This window comes from Macrobrachium nipponense, chromosome 47, assembly GCF_015104395.2.
Source record: "Macrobrachium nipponense isolate FS-2020 chromosome 47, ASM1510439v2, whole genome shotgun sequence".
NCBI lineage: Eukaryota > Metazoa > Arthropoda > Malacostraca > Decapoda > Palaemonidae > Macrobrachium > Macrobrachium nipponense.
The window spans coordinates 7,739,050-7,760,834 of NC_087222.1; the positions used below are offsets into that span (position 1 = coordinate 7,739,050).

At 31.1% G+C, this 21,785-nt stretch overlaps 2 long non-coding RNA genes across 2 annotated transcripts in view; both read right to left on the bottom strand.

Moving 5' to 3' along the window:
- The window catches only part of LOC135204445 (uncharacterized), a 153,618-nt gene that overhangs the window by 3,505 nt on the left and 128,328 nt on the right, over positions 1-21,785 (bottom strand). The window lies entirely within an intron of this gene.
- On the bottom strand, positions 10,471-11,294 carry LOC135204444 (uncharacterized). The gene is made up of 2 exons (XR_010312221.1): positions 10,996-11,294; positions 10,471-10,672 (listed from the first exon to the last, which is right to left on the bottom strand). It is a non-coding gene; the product is annotated as an uncharacterized LOC135204444 (long non-coding RNA).

Below are 21,785 nucleotides of genomic sequence, written 5' to 3' on the forward strand. Positions count from 1 at the left end.
TGTGATCTGGCATCTACTCATTCAGCACCCTAGTACCAGTCACCTCTGAATACAGTGAGCATCAGCAGCAGTAGTAGGTTGTTCAGGCGGAATTTTCTGTCACCGTTTTGGATCGAAGCTTCGAGAACATTTTGACCGGATTTCTAGGTGTGTCAAAGGAAGTGCGCATTCATGTGTACATTGTGAAAATTGCTGGGTGCGAAGGGCTCTTGTGAAGGATTACTACACATTCGTTTGTGAAGGGCCAAACCAGAAGGACGTGACAGAACGCTCAGGAATCGAGACTCCCTTTTTGCCGAAAGGGTGAGTGATTTTAGAAAGGGACTAACTTCTCCAAGTGGTTAATACAGACGTATTATTTCTTTGTCATTCCTTAACATTTGTATTATGTATTCCTACTATATGTTTATGAACTGAGTGAGTTCCGTTTTTTTTTTTTTTTTTATGTGAGATGGTTCCGTTCCTTACAGATGTTTCGAAGGAACCATAGTCAGTCTTGGCTTGTTAGACATAAAATGGAACTGTCACAAAAGTGGCTTGGAAGGTTATTTGGAAATAGACTTGCAAATAATGTGGAATGGTTAAGTGACTTTGTAATTAATCCCCTAACATTATGTTTTCTTGCAACTGTTCAGTTTTGCTTTTGGGGTGTACCTTAATGGGATTCACTATCTATCAGGCATAATTTCATTTTACATGACTTGTTGTTAGACCTTCGTAATAAACTTTTTTTGTTCTTTTTGTTCTTTTTTTTTTTGTAAATTAGGTTTTTTGTTCAAACAGATTTTAGTTTTAGAAGCAGGAACGGGCGAGGCAATAGAGAAGAGAGAAGGTAAGTTACTTTCGCCTGAGAGAGAGAGAGAGAGGAGAGAGAGAGAGAGACGAGAGAGAGAGAGAGAGAGACGAGAGAGAGATGATTTGGAATATGGGGACTACTACAGCACTACTGCCGACCGCCGTACAGGACTCGGCATAAATCTAAGGGTTCTGGGATGAGCGCTCCCCCGGAAGCCAAAACACTTAGTGGGATTTGAAAGCATAGAACACATTTCCATTATCAAAATGAAACTGTAGATACTCAAAATTTTATGATTAAAGAGGATAATTTCATGTCCAAACCCTGCCAGAAAAAAAAAAAAAAAAAAAAACCATAGCCAACCTGAGCCCTAGATCCTTCACAAAAGTGGATTTATGACAACTGTTGTACACAGGTTGATTGATAAGGGAATTTATCAATGAGTAATGTTTCAGTCATAAAGAAAATTTATCAATAAGTAATGTTTCAATCATAAAATTAATTGATTAATAAGTAATGGTTCAATAATAAAGAAATGTATTTTAGTTTCTTAATAATTTCTGTCAATTTTGGAGATTTGTCTGGTTGCCCAGTATTCAAAAATTCTTCTTACTCTCTCAGTAGTCATCTTGCTTGGTGAGACGTTCCTGGTCGAAGTCAGATTAATCAACAAATATCACAAGTTTAACATACGTCTAGAATTTGAGAAATATCTAGAAGTGTTCGTGAACTATCGGTGATAAGATTAGTGTGGAAATAGTAGGATAAAGCGTCTTCTAAGTTAGTTTATCAAGTGAAATACTGTAAATCAGAACAAGATGGCAGTAAGCTCCAACTGCGGAAAAAAAATGGCGAGATTTAGCTTGCTTGGCAGATTCGCAATACGATGAGGTAGCATGGAAGGGAACTGGCATTTCTGATCTATGAAATCAGCAACAGTCCTAACCAAAAAGATACAAAATCATTCATAGATATATTAGAAGGATACAATCCTTCAAACTGGAACAAATCAAATGAAACATCTTGAAAATAATTGAAGAAGTTCCAAATAAAATCCAAGTGGTCAAGAGACTCATAAAGAAAATATACATAAACCAACATATTCCGACAAAGAAAATGAATAAAGTGAACCTTGTGAATATCCTAATTATGATGCATTAGGAAAAAGAATGCCAAAAGCATGTAAACTGTGTAAGGTGTGGTATAGCATAGTTAATCCACAAAACCTAATCAGAAAATGTGCTGCATGCAACATTCCGATCCATCCACATGTGGCTGAGGTAATGCAAGATATGAGAAAAGACACAAGAATTTTTTGCTCAACATGTCTACCATGGATAGACAATGTTATTAAATCAAGATGAATGTACAAATAGTTGAGGATGAAGAAGAAGAAGAAGAGGAGAAGAAGAAGAAGAAGAAGAAGAGGAAAACGTAAGAGAAGTAAACAAAACTGAAATGACAGAAAAAGATAAGGAAAACAAAGAACAAGATAAAAGTATGGATGCAGAGATACTCATTGATACTACATATGAGGCTATAAAGCAGCATACTACGAAGAAATAAATTACGATATGACAGCACAAAAGAAAATGCCGAAGAGGCTCTACCCAGATCTACACAATGACGGGAAAGAGGAAAAAATATACAAAAAAGACAAAGTCTGCAACCTTTTGAAAAGAGGGAATTGCAGATATGGAGAAAAATGTTACTACAAACATCCCTAAGGTATGTCACAACTATGAAATATATGGTAAATGTGCATACTTAGATGGATATGAGGATGATTGCAGAGATCTACATCCAAAAATATGCAAAAACCTATAAGAAGGAAAAGGATGTAAGTTCGACAAAAAATGTAAATATATGCACCCTGTAGCCATGAAAATAATCAAATAAATAACCAATCAAGCAATAAAATCCAAAATAAGAAAGAAACAAATAAAGAGAGGAATGAAGAATATCAGGTAAAAGAAAAAAGCAAGCCATCAACGAGATATGCAGAGGTGCCAGCAAAAATTTCAATGCATCAGCTCCAAGATTCTACTCAAGAGATAATAACTGTTTTTATTATGCAAGGGGCATATTGCAGATATGGAGAAAATTGCAGATTCAGACACAAAATGAATAATTATGATGAAGGAAGAACAAATATTATGGAAAAGTTGGATTTTTTAATGTCAGAATTTCTGGAAATGAAAAAAAGAACAACATACCAGAACAGGAAAGAGACATGGGAAAATCCTTATTATTACCAATATTAAATGAAGGAGAAAACACGCAAACCATCATAGTGATGAATGCGCAGGGTTTAGTTACGAGTAACTCAAAAAGAAAAATAGAGTACTTAGAAGAACTAACCCAATTGAAAAGAAAATAGATATAATGAATATAAGTGAAACTGGTATTCCCAAGAGACTGGGAATGATGATCAAATAAAAGGGTTTCAAACTTATAGATCAGATAGAAAAAATAGGAATCAAGGGGGAACCGCAATATATGGGAAAGACAAAAAACAAGGAAAAATATATGAGAAATATAGTAACTCAGAATGTGAACTAATAGCGGTAGAATTTTGAATCTGAACATAGAAATATATTAGACCTCCTAATACTAAAGAGTTTGACTTAATAATAGAAAAATTGGATGATATATGTAGAAATCACAAGGAATGGACTATTCTCCTATCTGGAGACTTCAACTTTCCTTTCGTAGACTGGAAAGAACGAATAGGAGATTGTGGATGTACTTATACATTATAAAAAAGAGAGTAATAGTAGTGCAGAAGATAAGAGGCAATTCGAAAAGCTATTAGATATGCTACTAGAATACAACATTCAACAAATAAATCACCTGCCAACAAGAAAGGAAAATACTTTAGACCTACTATTTGTGAACGAGATGAATTATGTTAAAGAAATAATAGTTTATAATGCGAGTATTTCAGACCATAATGTCATAGAATTAACAGTCCATTCCAAAGCAAGTGAAAACAGAGATAAGCAAGAAATGAAAAAGTGGGAAGGATATGGAAAATACAACTTCTACAGTAAAAAATAGAAAAATGGGTCATGAAATAAATGAAGAATTAAACAAAGATTGGGATAATATTTTCGTAAGTGATGACATAAAGGTAAATACGGAGATATTATATAAAATATTAGAGAAAATAGTGGATATATATACCGAAGAAGAAAAGTAAACATCAGTCATGCATACCAAGAGACAGAAGGATCTTGTTCCAGAAAATCAGAAAGTGGAAAAAAGGTCTAGCAAAAAAAAAAAAATGCATGGAAAGTTATAGAACTAAAAAGTAAGATAGAAAATGCAGAACAAAAGATTATACAATCAAAAGAAAATGAAAAACGGGACTTGGAAGAAAAAACCCTATTAAATATCAAGCAAAATCCCAAACTATTATACTCATATGCGAAGAAGATGAATAAAAGAAGAATAGAAATAGGCCCTCTAAGAATTGAAGGGAGATTAACGAATGAAAAAAAGGTAAATTTGCAACATATTGGCAGAACGATATAAGAGAGAATTCACCCCTAGAATAGATAATGAAGATAATGATATAGAAGTAAGGGATGAAAATAGTGAATATTTAGCTGACATAGATATTAATGAAGCTGATATTGTGCAGGCTATTAATGAAATTAAAAATGGAGCTGCTGCAGGGCCTGATGGAATTCCTGCTATTTTGTTAAAGAAAGTAGTTCATTCTATCGCAAAGCCACTTGCAATATTATTAAGACAAAGTGTAGATACAGGCAAGATTTATGATGAGCACAAATTAGCATATATTACCCCTACTTTCAAAAGTGGATCAAGACTAGAGGCAAGTAATTATAGGCCTCTGAGTCTAACATCACATATTATGAAAGTGTATGAAAGGGTAATGAAGAAAAATATTATGAATCATTTAATAAAAAATAATTTGTTTAATAAAGGACAACATGGTTCGTACCCGGAAAAAAGTACACAAACCCAACTGTTAGTCCACCGTGAGAACATATTCAAAAATATGAAAAGCGGAAATGAAACAGATGTGGTTTATTTAGACTTTGCAAAAGCTTTTGATAAAGTAGACCATAATATATTAGCGAAGAAAATTAGAAAACACAATATCGTGGATAAAGTAGGAAGATGGTTAAAAGAATTTTTACACAACAGAAAACAGATAGTTATTGCAAACGACGAGAAATCGGATGAAGCCAAGGTAATATCCGGTGTGCCGCAAGGTACGGTGTTAGCTGCAATACTGTTTGTTATTATGATTGAAGACATAGACAATAATGTTAAGGATTCGGTAGTGAGTAGTTTCGCAGATGACACAAGAATAAGTAGAGAAATTACTTGTGATGAAGATAGGAACGCTCTACAAAGAGACCTTAACAAAGTATATGATTGGGCAGAGGTAAATAGGATGGTATTTAACTCTGATAAATTTGAATCAATAAATTATGGAGACAGAGAAAGAAAGCTATATGCATATAAGGGACCTAATAATGAGACAAATCACAAATAAGGAAGCAGTTAAAGACCTTGGTGTGATGATGAATAGGACATGTTATGCAATGATCAAATAGCAACTCTGTTGGCAAAATGTAAAGCAAAAATGGGAATGTTGTTACGGCACTTCAAACAAGAAAAGCTGAACACATGATTATGCTTTATAAAACATATGTTCGTAGTCCACTTGAATATTGCAATATGATATGGTACCCACACTATCAAAAGGATATTGCACAAATAGAGAGTGTACAAAGGTCCTTTACAGCTAGAATAGAAGAAGTTAAAGACCTTGACTACTGGGAAAGACTACAATTCTTAAAAATTATATAGTCTAGAAAGGAGAAGAGAACGCTACATGATAATTCAGGCATGGAAACAGATAGAAGGAATAGCAGAAAATATCATGGAACTAAAAATATCAGAAAGAGCAAGCAGAGGTAGATTAATAGTGCCCAAAACTATACCAGGAAAATAAGAAAGCACACAGGACATTAATCCACTACGCACCAGCATCGATAATGCAGCGTCTATCAATGCGTTGCCAGCTCATCTGAGGAATATATCAGGAGTGAGCGTAGATGTGTTTAAGAATAAGCTCGACAAATATCTAAACAAACGCATCCCAGACCATCCAAGATTGGAAGATGCAAAATATACCGGAAGATGTACTAGCAACTCTCTGGTAGACATTAGAGGTGCCTCACACTGAGGGACCTGGGGCAACCCGAACAAGATGTAAGGTCTGTAAGGTAAGGCCCGATTATAATGATAGAATATGCAGAGAGAGAGAGAGAGAAGAGAGAGAGAGAGAGAGAGAGAGAAAGAGAGAGAGAGAGAGAGTCTTCAAGGCCATAGCTACCAGGGTGACAAGGTAAGAGTCTCTCGTCCATGTATGGGGGTGAGTAACATTATTATTATTATAATATCTCCAGTATAAAAGGCCCATTAAAACACTCTGGTTTAAAGCTAAGGACTATATATTTTGGTGGACTGACTCCCACCCTTATCAAGTAGTGAATGACAGAAGTTACATTGGCGAAATATATAGTGGGAAATATGCCCTTAGCTGATGCCTGGGGTCACCTCTAAGCCGGCGTTGGTTCTGTTAATTCTCTTAATCCGTTTCATCGTTGCCTTAAGGAAGGTATTGTCTATCTGGTCAGAGTCCCAGGCTCCATTGGAAAGGTTGATTCTATTATCTTGTTGTTTTATCAGTGAAGGTTCTACCATCTGACATTTGTATCGACAGCAGCTTTTGTATAAAATTCTGGATGAGTTCCAATCCATGGTATGGTTCAAGTTGTTTATGTGATGGAAAACTGCTGAACTATGTTGTCCTTAACTAACGGAGCATTTAGTTGATTAATCTTCCTGAGAGATTTTCCTATGAATCTATAGTATGACTTATCACAATCCCTTCAGGGGATTCCATAAACTCCTACATCTTTAGAATCTGGTTTTCTGCTGAACATTAATTAAGGATTTCCCGAAGGTATTTGGATAAGTGAAGACAAGGTTGGAGTGACCTAAGGTTTGTGTGATTTCTCGTAAATTATTCACGTGAGGGATAATGATTTTGTTTGTGATATTCTTCTCTTCTTTGTTTTCTGTGGTTTGTAGAAAATTCTCTTTGCTTTAAGTATGGCTTTTTCTATTATGTGCTTGGGGTATTTTAACAAGATAAGTTGATTTCTGTTTGCTTCAAGTTCTTTGTTAAGAAAACCTGGGAAGCAAATGCTCAGGGCTCTAAGAAATAAGTTACTTGTTATACCAAGTTTAACTTAAATATCATGATAGCTGTAAAAATCTATGCATGAAAGTGAGAATGTCGCTTTCCTGAAGACAGTGAATTTATAGTTGTTATTAGTTCTGATGATTAAGACATCTAAAAAGGGGATTTGGTTAATGTTTTCCCATTCTGAATTTAAATTTTATGTTCACGACCAAGGAATTTACTTACACACACACACACACACACACATATATAAATATATATATATATATATATATATATATATATATATATATATATATATAATATATATATATATATAATATATAAAATGTTCTCTTACAACAGAATTCCATCTGATAAAAGGAGACCACAAAAACGCCAAAATATGGAAAGAAAGCACTATAATTCAGAGACTGCTGTCTCTCTTCAGGTAGGTAATGAATGAGAAAAGTTATAGAAAATAAATACTGCCTCTTCTGTAACGTTTCGCATTTCCACATTTCGGCGGCGTTTTTATGGGCTCATTTCATTATATATATGCATATATATATATATATATATATATATATATATATATATATATATATATATATATATATATATATATATATATATATATATATATATATATATATATATATATATTATAACATCACCGTGATTCATATACGTGCATTAAGCTGCAACTGTCCAATAGCACACTTGCTCTACCTCGGCATTAATATATTTTCATATATGTTAACCGAAGAGAAAGTTTTCCATGTGAGAACGAAATTATTATAAAACAAAAAATTCCCCTTCGGTTATTAACATACATGAAAATATATTAGTGCAGAGGTAGAGTGAAATGGGTGTTAAAGGAAATTTGTAGCTTAATATATATATATATAATATATATATATATATATATATATATTATTATATATATTATAGATATATATACACACACATATATAAGCTGGAGTAACTCAGTAACTATAAATTCTCTTGGGTAAGAATGAAATAAAATTTCTATATAAATCTGACCAGCAACTGAAATGAACACGAGCATCTTTATCTTATTGACATTTAGACCCCAGTCAACCGTCAAAAACCTACAAATGGAAACCTGTATGAAACACGATTTTGTAAATTACCTTCTCTTTTGACTCGTGATGAAAATGGATTATTTAATAAATACCATCACTTTAACGTTACTACAAAAGGACAGAGACGTCCAACCACTTATATGCAGCTCTACCACAAAGAAATAGAAACACTTGGTATTTTTAACCCTTTATGCATCCATTGTTACGGCATGTTTAGTACAAGGCCGTTGGGGATGACCCTAAAAGTATAAACAAAAGACCGTAAATATCATAAAGATAATGAATGACGCGCAAGAAATATTAGTCCTAGATAACGACCATCGAAAACCCTTAGCGACTCTATCTAGGAAAGATCCGGTATTTCAACCCCCTGTTGCAAGTTCCCTTTGGTACTTCCTCGCATACAGACACACACGCACCCACGCACGCACACACACACTTGTTTTATTCACGGTGAGTCATTTTTGAATGACTTTGTAAGATAATCATAATACAGATATGCTTTTACTATGAACTGCTCTGATCCTTCATGCACGAGGTTCAAAAGATTCTTCATTCCATCGGCCTGTGGCGATTTCGGGTTTGAATAGCCGACCCCGTAGAGGCGCGATGATGTTTCGGGAACTTTGGTCCTGGTGTCTTCCTTCTGCTACGAAGAAGAAGGAGACGAGGAACCAGACAATCTGTCTGTGACGAGAGGAGCAGAATCGTCCCTCAGGTCTGGTGACGTTTCATCTTGCGAGTAAACTGCGAATGTAAATAAAAATGCATTTCAAAAATGATCACTACCATCACCGAATTTCTCATGCTTTCAGTCTGTAAATGGTTTTACAGGCTAATGACAGGTAAATAAGCTGCCTGATAAAGTAAGGCCACACTTAGACCCTTCCTTATCTGCAGCTCTATCAAGTTCAAGTCTAAGCTGTATTGCTGAATGATGACGTCGTCTATAAATTAAGTTCCTATACCTAAAAATTACTGTGCGTCTGAACAAACAATATTCTGGCTGACGTAAATATATGCAAACCTGACACTGGAAGGTACAGGACCTGAAGTGTGAGAACAGAGCTTCATAACTTTAATACCCTTATTGTTCCAAACCAAGCTGCAACCTTATTATGGAAAAGCAGACTGCTACAAGTCCAAGGGCTCCAACTGAGAAAGTAGCCCAATTCGACCAAAAGAGAAATAGAGGAGTTTAAGAGCAATGAAATAAGACTCATGATAATTAGGAATTAAATAGTCATAAATAAGCTTTTAAGGCTTGTAAACAGAAGTTACAAATATCATCTACAGAATTACTGCATAAAGTGGACAGCGGCAACTTTTTGGAAACATAACTTTAATGCTTTTGATATTAGATTATTTAAAGCTAGATTCAGTCAAAATAATATAGATAAAATTTATCATATACCAAAAGTTCTAACCATTCAACAAGAGAGGCTGTCTTGACGATGAGGCAATTACGAACAGGAAAACTGCCATGAAAAGTGGAGGAGGAGGAGGAGGAGACTATACCAAATACTCGGGAATCTTGAGAATCCACATGGCATAGTATCAAGTCACAAACATTTGGAAGGGTAGTACTGCAAAGGCAGAGGAAACTATACACAGTGTGAAAAGTAGACTCAGAGGAAGAAGTTGGAGATAAATATTCAAAAGATAAAAGAGGACTGAAAAGAAGCAAAGGTTAAAGTAATAGTTGGTATTAGAAGATACCTTAAATAACAAAATATATATGGAATAAGATCCTTTCAATACTTCAAATGCATAATGAGACCAAAAATTAAAAGGAAAAATACAGAAAACCATTTCGGGCTAAAAATAAAACTTAATTTAAGAAATCAGTCGGCACAACCAGTCCTTTACTTAGGTAATATAATGTGGTTGGCTCTTAATCTGAAAGTTATTGCACAATATAGTATACATGTACAGTTATGATCAACCTGAACCACAATACCCATTCGAACATTTTCTCTTGTTTCAAAAAAGGCACTTTGTACACTCACATTTCCTCCTATACAACACCACATATAACTGTACTAATGATAATAATAATAATAATAATAATAATAATAATAATAATAATAATAATAATAATAATAATAATAATAAACTATTTCAGCATAAACCACTTACAATGATAATTAGGAATACAAATAAATAAAAAATATATATATATATATATATCTATATATATAGTATATATATATATATATATATATATATATATATATATAGATATATAATATCTATATATATATATATATATGAACTAAACTTTTGAATACTTACTCACTTAAACAATACTTAGGAAAGTAATTTAAACAGCCTTAACATACAGATTAATATAATTATTAACACCTTACAATTAACAACAAACACGCTGAAGGTGGCAAGCCAAATAGTACATTCGTATGTTAGACCGCTTTATAGTTAAATGGAATTCCTGTCGACGAAAGGACCTCATCCAAAACGTAGACGAAGCGAGAAAGTCCTATTCAGTGAATATGTTTAGTTCGTAACCACTCTGTCCTATAAATATGAACAATATCACTATTAGTGACATGGAAACAGTAAGTCAAATTAAATTAACCCAGAATTACTCAAAATTAAGCTGCATAAATTTTTACAGGGCTTCGCAAAAGATAAAATTAACCAAAGCCATAAACTTCATAACAATGCAACCTTTAATGCAAATAACCTGGAAATTTTATATGAATAAATTGACTCAAAAGGACCAAGAATAGTTATTTAATAATTAAGGATTTAGCAAGACCTTTACTTAAATATAAATGAAAGTACTGGCAGTAACAAGAATCGAACTAAAACCCGCTTCCTTCAGTTGAACCCCATACCTGTTATTGTCCAGAGAGGCATATAAGTGGAAGTGACGACGACGTTCACCACAAGAGTAAGTTGCAGATAAAGGAGCCAATTATACGACACATCAAGCTAGGACTCCACTTGGGCTCAATCACACACAACGATGCTGAATACATCAAAGTAAACCCTTGGTCATAACTCGAGGACGAGGACTTCAGAACTGCATACGTCTCGACGTGGCACATGGTCGTGGCAAACCAATCGAAGAAGCTATCCAGTGGTCCAGTGAGGGTTTTACAACATCCACATATTGTTTATATTCCTCACTGTATAATTAACGACGAATAAACGCATCTGCGAAAAAAACAAAAAACTTGAACACGAAGATTAGTAATTTCACAGGAGGCTTAGAGGAATGGAGGAGGAGTTGCTGCCATACTGCGGACGGAGTGAAGTCTCTGCTTCTGTCTTTCAGTACATAACCATGTCGGCTTGTATAGTTATAACAAGGTAATAAGGGAACCAATGGAAGAGGGTAAAAAATGAAAACAAGCTAATTCAATACCAACTTAAAACTTACTCCCTTTGAGTCAAAATATGCGGTTAATACAAACAAAATGGAAAGTTACGAATTATATTCGTAATTTTCTGGACATATATATATATATATATATATATATATATATATATATATATATATATATATATATATATATAATTAATGCGTGGTAATACTGTAACTAAACACAAAATCAAGTCACCTTTAGAAAACCTCAATACAACATTGAGGGTATTTAAATCATTAAAACAATTGAATCAATCAAAAAATGCAACACAAAATCATTCTATATAAGTTTACAATTAAATATCTGCACAAGCATACAAGTGTACATAAATAACTGCAAGTATACTTACCCACATACATCATCATTGCAAAATATAAACATTCTTCTTTAGGGAAGATAACTATGATTGCTATATGTAGCTTCCTCACATCTGCTCTTCAAAGATTCTGCCGAAATCAGATGTGTCTCACAAAACATTTCGCCAAAGCAGGCAATGAGGAAAAGACACGAATAATATATAATATTTTTCAAAGAAAAGGGATTAAGGAAACTATCTGGAACTGACACCTTCCTGCCTCATGATCAACAATTGTAAGCCTAAAAAGTTGGTTTGGCACAGTCTACACAACACAACTTGATATAAGAATACTCAGAGAATATTTCTCTTGCCAATACAAATTAGGTCCATATTTCTGTCATGCAGGGTTTATACACCATGCAACCATTTAAAGGCAAATAAGTAAATTATAAATAAAATGTGAGTTTCATAAGCCTTGCTTTACCACAGAAACTACACTTGTATGATGCACTCCGACAGAACCATATAATTAAGTGAATGCTATTGTGAAATAACTAGAACTTGACCTGCATCAAAGGGGATAAAGAAACAAAACTCCTTGGAGAAGAAATACTCTTAAATATGACCATCGATCTTGATAAAAAAAAAAAAAAAAAGATAACGACACCAACATTGTGCAAATGATCTCACCACCTAAAATTCTGGAATATCTCTGCTTACCCTAAAAGAGTGGCTAAGATTCCAAAGGTTCTCCTGTCAGGCTGAACACTGTCTACTCATGCTGAAGTTATTATTTAGACCTCAGCCTCTTATGATTACAAAGCGTAAACTTTGGCATCATTCTTAAAAATAAACAAAACTTTGGCTTTGTTCAACACCCTCTATTTAGAAGACTGTAATCAGAATCTCAACACTCCTGAGGGACAAAAGTGGAATGGAATAGTATAAAGTTTAGGACGCAGGCCAGGAGCTTGGATCTATGATGGGGTCATTCAGGGATGAGAAGGAAATTGAGAGCAAAAATGTTTTGAAGGTGTAACAGTAGGGAAGCCTCACAGTTACACTGTGAAACAATTCTTAGGAAGGGTGGAAAGCAAGTTCCAAGAAAGATAATATGAACGGAGGTACTACAATAAAAGGAATCAAAGGGATGCTGCAAAGAACCTTAAGTAATGCCTACAGTGCAACATGTGAGGTGCACTGACAGTACTAACCCCCTACAGGGCTCAGAGACAAAAAAGAAATGTCTGGAATAGAAAACAATGAATTGAGGAGGAATATTGAAATTAGATATAGTCTTCAGATGATAAAAACTGGAAAAGCTCCTCCATGACTATCAGGAATAGTAAAGCGTCATTTCTAAAACCACTTTCAGAATGGTGTTGGAAGCTAATCATCGAATATATGATAAAAAAAAATATTCAGGACAAGATCAGACAACAGTGGGAGAAGAATAATATATACCACAACAATAAAAGAAGTATGAAAATGGCATGAAGGAATACAATCCTTAAGACATGTTGTGAAAGTACTGGAGACATTGCAATAAAAAAGGTCTGCAACAACTGTCAAAATCAACAGTTGTCATTTGCAGTTTCATGCCAAGGAAACCCATAACAGAGGCAGCAGTCTCTGTACTAAACAAGCTACAGGAGAAGTCCTATGCAAAAAAAGGAGGTTATCTCATCTACAAGGGAATTAAAATGGCATTTGACACAGTATCAAAACAAGAAAGTAAGCACAAAATCTTACAGGAAAGAAGGTAATATTCCAAATAAATGCAAAAAGGGAGACTCCAGTAATAAGGAACAGAAGAATAGATAAGAGAATCGAAAACCAAAGTGAATCCAAGCTGCTGGTGACAGGAGGAAAGGAAGCAAAGCCAAGGAACAGGAATTGTGTCTATGCAGATGCAACAGAAGAGGAAAATATAAATAAAAACAACACTACGAATAGAATGGAACAGATGGTGATGCATGAATTGCAAAGGAATATACAATACTATGAGAGAGATGATGGAGATGGTATATTATTATTATTTTGTTGAACCAGACTACTCTTATAGGGCTGGCCTGAGTAGGAGCAAACTGTTGTAACTGACAGAAGGCCTTGGAGGAGGTAGAACATTTCCATTTCCTTGGCAACATCCTGGATGAATTGGAGTAAGAACAAGTGACTAATGGCAGGTAACTGTTTCTCCCTTTGGAAAAAAAAGGAAAACCTGCGATGCACGTAAAGGGCAGCATATACTATTCAACATGACAGGCAAAGAAGGACACTTGCAAAGAATACAGAGCAGATTTGGGAGAGACATAACTAAGAAATGCTCAGGTTTATTGACTGGAGTAAACTGGGAAGATCAGATCATATAAGAACTGAAAATAGGCAGAAATGCGTTTCAAACAGGAAAGAAGTTAGTCAGAAAAGTTGCAGATATGGAAGGAAAGAAAACAATTTAAAAATACTATGACACAGGGGCATAGATGACAGCAAAAATTCACGGTGAAAGTGTACAAGACACTGCAAAACAATTTCACAACAACTGCAAACAAAAAAACACCAACAAGAATACTGATAATGATGATGATCATGAGTGAAAGGTCAGCACACTGAGGCAAATGTTTGGGAATGTAGCTATGTCAAGTGCAGCAGAACAACTTACTGCCAATCACTTAAAATGTGATCCTTATGAGAGGAAATTAGATGATTATGAGGCTATCAAAGCCCATGCAACTACTGACCTTATTAATGAGATGTTAATGGATCAAAAGGAACGTTTTTCGGTAAAATATGGCATGATATTCAGTGGCTTCTCTTAAACTAGGCCGAATGGCAGAAGGTACTATGGTGTCAACACTTGACTTCTAACTCTACACAATGTCCAGATAGGAAAGCTGATGTAAACTACATAAGGCTCAAAGTCCTGCCTTCAAGAAATGCTACTTCCATTTCATCATCTCCAGCACCCACTTTCTACTTCCGTAAACAATAAACCAAGAAGCACAAACCTAAAACAAATTTCAACTTAGCTTGTAGTTAAAAAGTAAGTTAAATAAAGGAAGCAGAATTAATACATTTTTTACTCCAACACGAAGCCTTTACCTCATCAAATAGTCAAATTATTCCTTACCATAACGAAATTATTAAGGTCCTTCAAGAGTCAGGTATTTAAACAAGGTGGCAGTACTGTACATCTAGCAGCTCTCAGGATCTGAAGTATAAATAAAGTACTATATGAAACCAAAACAAATATTTTTATATAAAAACCTATAGCAGACTAACCAGAACACGCAGGTAGGGTGAGTTATTGGACTGATGTCCATTAAGAGGTTATTACACCTTCCACATAATTGTAATTATTGTATATATTTTGCCTGACTGTTTTCCCCTGTATACCACTTTCCTTTGTCCTTTCCAAGAAACTTGTTGGTCTTGTTTCACACTCCTTGTTCTTACTTGCTCCGCCCATCCTAACTTTCTTCGACCCCTAAATGTAATTTTGAATCAGTCTCCACTCAGCAACTAAACCAAGGACTCTGGTGTCCGGCAGGGAAGCAGTCCACTTTATTGTGATGTATCTATAAGCTAAGTAGAAGTGATATTGTTGTAAGGGTTTAATAATTAATTGTGCTTTGTTTCAAGTGTTCTTAATTTTAAGTGTGATTACTTTTTCGAGACGTGGTTGTCACTTGTCATTTATTTCGTCCTATTGTTTTGTAAATACTTTTTGCATTATTATATTTAAATCTTGTTTGATCGTATTCTCATTCAAATACCTTTATTATGTATTATGGTCCATTGAACCCACCTGCTAATTTGGTAAATTACCCTTCTCTCTCAAGACTGTAATAAGGTTATAAAGCGAAGACTCAAGATGAATTCCACATTCTGGAAGTGAATGGGATGAAGCACAGAACCAGTTGGTTGCTACTAAAGTTCATGAATTCTACAGCCTCTCATCTTTCTGCCTATCAGGATTGTTAACTTAAAACTAAAAGTTAAATCACTTGTTCAACAGAGTTTCACTCACGAGTAACTTTATTAGGTAATTACACAAACTATTCTCCAATACTTACCAAGTTCCTTTCTTCAGTGAGTGGATCAGAATGTCTATAAATTTGACCAGTCACATAAACGAATTGATCAAATCTTGAGTCATTCAGACTCCACATTTTTCAATACATATTTAACCCACATTTCAAAAAGTTTAATAAAACTAAACAAAAACTTGAGGAATAAATTTTGATTAATTTTTTACCGGTTTCCAGCTGGTGCCAAAAGATTTATCCTTTGTTAAGACCCCTGGTTTGTTCAGTGTATGAACAATGACAACTTAATACATACCAAAAAGATTGCGATTCTAATGCATTCCATGCATGCAAAGTTAATGTTCTTCTCCTACCACAAGGAAAAGAACAAGAAGCTTAACAGAAAAGTTGTAAACAAATCCCAGACCTCAAGACACAATTATAACAAACACAAAAATCCCTTGATAAATAGAACAATTTCCCTGTATAATAACATCGCTTCCGCATGGAGGTCACGAACTGTATGTGCATTCAATCAAAAATCTCTGAGGAGTTGCTAAAAGGAATATCTATGGAAGAGTGGCGACTTTGCTCTGTACAAACTGACTTCATATTGGAGGTGACGATCACTGACTAAACAGCAGCCTTCAATTCTACTCGCGTGAAAAACTCTGGGCTATACGAGTAAGTAGACCACTGCCAAGACTTAATAGCAATTTTCATTAACACTAGTCCTCGGAAATTTTAAGAACTAGATGCAGCAGATTTCCAAATATTAATACCTTGTAAAAATGAATCCGTTCATAACTAAAAAATAAAATATCAAGGGTTTCTTCTGGGACAATAAAAAGCAACTGGTATGAAATAACTTTAAAGGAACTTCTGATTGCATTTTAGCTGTTTGTTATGTAGTAGTATTCTATTTAAGTATCCTTGGTGAAAAATCTTTTTGAAAGGGAGGTTTTCTTATTTTTTACAACCAATTTTCTATTGCATCCTTATGTGTGGCTCATCTGTTATGCATGACGTCATTTCGCGGCCGGCTCAGACAGGCGGAACTATTCTGAGGGCACAGCATCTCCAGAATAATATCCTTTTTGTTTTGTATTTTCTCAGCTGAAAATATGATTGAAATGGTAAATAAAGAAGTAGCCTGAAGTAGGCCTAGTTATGCATATACAGCCCTGAATTCTAAAACTCCATTAATTAAACTAGTTAAAAATGAATAAGTGAGGGCCCTCATCAGTTCATGGACACACGCACACATGTTTAGAAAACTGCCACTCACCCCATCACACCATGCACATGGTGACTGACAAGAATAAATTTCAATTCCAATGCATACGAGTGGAGGCGCCTGTGTAGATAGCGGTAGATAGCCGCCCGATCTTCATCGGTACCGTGGTCTGTTCAGAAGGAAATTAAGTTCCCAAAATATATTATATGAATTTCATAGCCATATCTAATAACCTGCTCCTAATGTCATCTTTTAAATCTGTTGGCAAGAAATGGTCCGAACAGACAATGGTTTGCGTCGTAGGTTGAAATGTTTTGATGTTGATATCCTAATGTGACCAGAGTCCTGCTTTTTTTTAAAGTTAGCAAAATGTCCCACTTTTTTTTTTCGTCCCACTTTTGTTTATTTTGGTCATTTCACTAGTTGGTAACTCCTATCTTCTTCTCCAACTGCTACGATACCCAATGAAGTGAATTAAAAGAATTATAGACTGTAAAGAGTATACAGTACGGCCCTTTGCAGCTGCTGATGTTGACAGAATAAAGGGCAAAGAAAGTCACGGAAGGTACGATGGTAGTATGTATGTGTATATATATGTATATATATGCATATATATATATATTATATATATATATATATATATATATATATATATATATATATATATATATATATATATATATATATATATGTGTGTGTGTGTGTGTGTATGAAATGTCCCACTTTAACAGAAAAAAATCTGGTCACATAGGCCAGTGACTTGATTTCTCTCTTATTTGACGGAATCCTGTGGAATATTATGCCTTTTGGGCACTTGCCAGAAGTATTGGCGAAACCAAATGCCATACAAGTTGGCATAACTGACGCTATATGAATGACAATTCACCTAAAACACAATAGGACAATACCGAGGACGAATACTCTACAATATGTTTACTTTGCTGTGCTTGTCATTGAGGCAACCGCTACACTATGTCATTGGTACTAATCCGCCAGATGGCAACATAGTCGAATCCTTGATATATGGTGCTCCCCATTGAAGTACCTTGACGTTTATTTGAAATTAAATTGTAAAAAAATGGGATTACGTACAGATTCGAGCAATGGCGCATTTTTTAGCTTATTAAAAGTTCTGTTTGACAAAATTTAATGGCTATTAACCAGAAGTTCCCCTTTAAAGTTAAATATGCACCATGAACGACGTGGTTGCTGGAATGGAACCCCGTTGTTAAACGAGGAGTACCTGTTTTCAAAACATATAAAAGGAAGATAACACCGAGAAACTCACGATTAATGAACAGTCAGCAAGAGCTCACAAACACTTGAAGACAGCCGCAAGTAAATTGGAGTGTTTATGTCTAAGCAGGCGGGTCTCCCCACCTACCAGGCGATAATTACTGCCTAACCACCTTTTAATGGCCGTATCCAGCTGTTACGCCGCAAGTATATCCTATTATAAAGGACCAAAGGTTTCTATATCGTGTAGGAACAAACATGCAACAATGCTCATTAAATCTTTGTGTCGAGACCTGAAGTTACAAATAAGCTTGATATTGACAGCACTCATGTTACTCTCAGAAATGTAGATTGATGTTTAAACACCTAATTGCTAACCAGAACAAAGACCACATGACTGACTCTACTTATGGCACTCTACTCTAAACTATCAAGTCCATGAGAATATGATAAGTTCAAGGGCCAGCAACTTCATAACAGATGGAAAACCCAAAACAATTTTGGCACTCAACAAAGATAAGTAGTTGTGAAATACTGTACTAGGAGGGGAGTACTTCATTTCACAATTATCATCTACAAAATCTTTCTGTAGAACTAACTAAAGTTCACAGACCTCAAGGGCAAAAGACATTCCATGTTCTAAGCAAATATAAATATAAATATAAATAAAATATAAATAGATATAAATAAAAATAAATAAATAATTAAAAGTAAATTAAAATTAAATAAATAAAAATTGATTAAAAAACAAATAAAAATAAATAAATAACTAAAAATAAATAAATTAATTAAAATGAATAAGAAATAATGAATAAAGAGAAAATAAAAAATGAAAAAAAATAAAAAAAAATTAATACAATTAAAAGAAAAATAAAAATAAATAAATAAAAATAATACAAAAAAAAACTAAAATATATAAAGTTAAAAAAAATATAGAAAAAAAAGAATAAAAAAATAATAAATAAATAGGTAATAGTTAGAAAATAAATAAATAAGTAAAATAAATAAATAAACTTAAACAAAAAAAATCAAAAAATAAAAAAAATATTATTTATTTTTAGTTTATTTTTTATTTATTTTTTATTTATTTATTTATTTATTTTAGTTTTTTTCATTATTTTTATAATATATATTTTTTTAAATTTTTAAACTATAAATTTATAGAAAATAAATAAATAAATAAATAAATTAAAAACAAATAATAAAGTAAAAAAAATAAAAAAATTAAACAAAAATAAAAAAAATAATAGATAGATAAGTAAATAAAAAAAAATAAATAAAAAATAAATATCAAAAATAAAAATACATAGAAAATAAATAATCTAAAACAAATAAAAAAATAAATAATAAATAAGTAAAGAGGAAATAATTTATTAAAAAAATAAAAAAATAATATAATAAGAATAAAAACAAATAATAAATAAATAAAAAATAAAAAATAAATAAAAAATAGAAAATTTAAAGAAATAAATAAAAGTAAATAAAAAATAAATAAATAAAAAAGAAATAAAAATAAAAAAAATAAAATAATTTAAAAAAAAAAATGAAAGAATAAAAATTAAGTTTAAAATAAAGAAATTAAAAAATATAATATAAATTGAATAATAAGCAAATAAAAGAATAAGAAAAACAAGAAAAAAAGAGAAAAAATAATAAATAAACAAAAAAATAAACTAAAAAATAAAATAAAATAAAATAATTAAAGAAAATAAATAAGTAAATAAAGATAAAAAATAAGAATAAATAAAAAATAAAAATTGATAATGAATAAAAATAAAAGAAATAAATTTTAAAAAATAAAATAATTATAAATAAACCCATAAATAAATAAAAAACAAAAATAAATATAAAAATAAAATAAAGAAAAAGAAAAATAAATAATAAGCAAAAATATATAAACATATTTAAATAAAAAAATGAAATTAAAAAAATAAATAAATAAAATAACAAAAATAATAAAAACTAAATAAATAGATATATAAATAATAGACATAAATGAATAAATAATTAGAAAGTAAATAAATAATAATTAACAAATAGTTAAATAAATAATAAAAGAATATATAAATATATAAAAAATTAAATAAAAATAATTAAATAATAAATTAAACCTTACAATTAAAATAAAATTAAAATAATAAAAATTTTTTTTTAAAAATAAAAAATTGAAATAAATAACGAAATAAAGTAAGTTAAAAAAATAAAAAAAAATTAAATAACTATAAATAAAAAATGAATACAAATAAAATTAATTTAAAAAAAGAAAAACAAAAAATAAAACTAAATAAATAAAATATAAATAAGAAATAAATGAATTAAAGTAAAAATAATAATAGAGAAATAAATAAGTAAATAAGTAAATAAATAAATAAATAAATAAAAAAATCAATAAATAATTTTAAAATAAATTTGTAAAATTATAAAATAAAAAATAAAAATATATGTAAAAATAAATAAACAAAAGTAGATAAATAAAAATAAATAAATAAAGAATAAATAAATAAATAAATATAAATAAATAAAAAGAAATAATATAAATATATAAAAAAGAATAAAATAAATAAATAGAAAGATTAATATAAATAAATAAAAATAAATAAATAAAACTTAAGTAAAAATAAAATAATTAAATAAATAAATAAATACATAAATAAATATAACATAAAATGAATACATTTAGAAAAAAATAAATAAAAATAAATAAAGAAATAGAAATACATAAATAAATAAAAACAAAATAAATAGAAATAAATAGAAAATAAATAAATTAAATTACATAAAATAAAAACAAATATAAAATAATAAAAATAATAATTAATAAAAATATATAAAAATAAAAATAAATAAATGGAAATATATAAATAGAAATAACGTAAAAATAAAAAAAATAAATAGAAAAAAAAACAAAAATGAAAAACAAAAAAATATAAAAAAATAAATGAAAAATGAATAATAATAAAATAAATAAATAAATAAAAACAAATAGATAATAAAAATAATAAATAAATAAAAATAAATAAATAAATAAATATATATAAATAAATTTAAAAAAAATAAAATAGATAAATATATTTATAAAAAATAATAAAAATTATTAAAAATATATTATAAAAAAGGATAAAAGACAGATAAAAATAAATACAAATTAAAATAAATAAATTAAATAAAGAAAATTAATTAAAAAATTAGAATTCAAATTAATAAATAGACAAAAATAGACTATAATTAAAAATCAATAACTAAATACATAAAAATAAATAAATAATAAATAGAGGTAAAATAATGAAAAATAAATAAATATATATGCTATAAGTAAAATTAAATAAATAAAAAATAAAATAAATAAATTAATATAAAATAATAAGAATAATGAATTAAATAAATAAATAAGAAATAATAATAAAATAAATAAATATTGAAGAAAAATATTATAAATAAAATAAAAAGATAAATATAT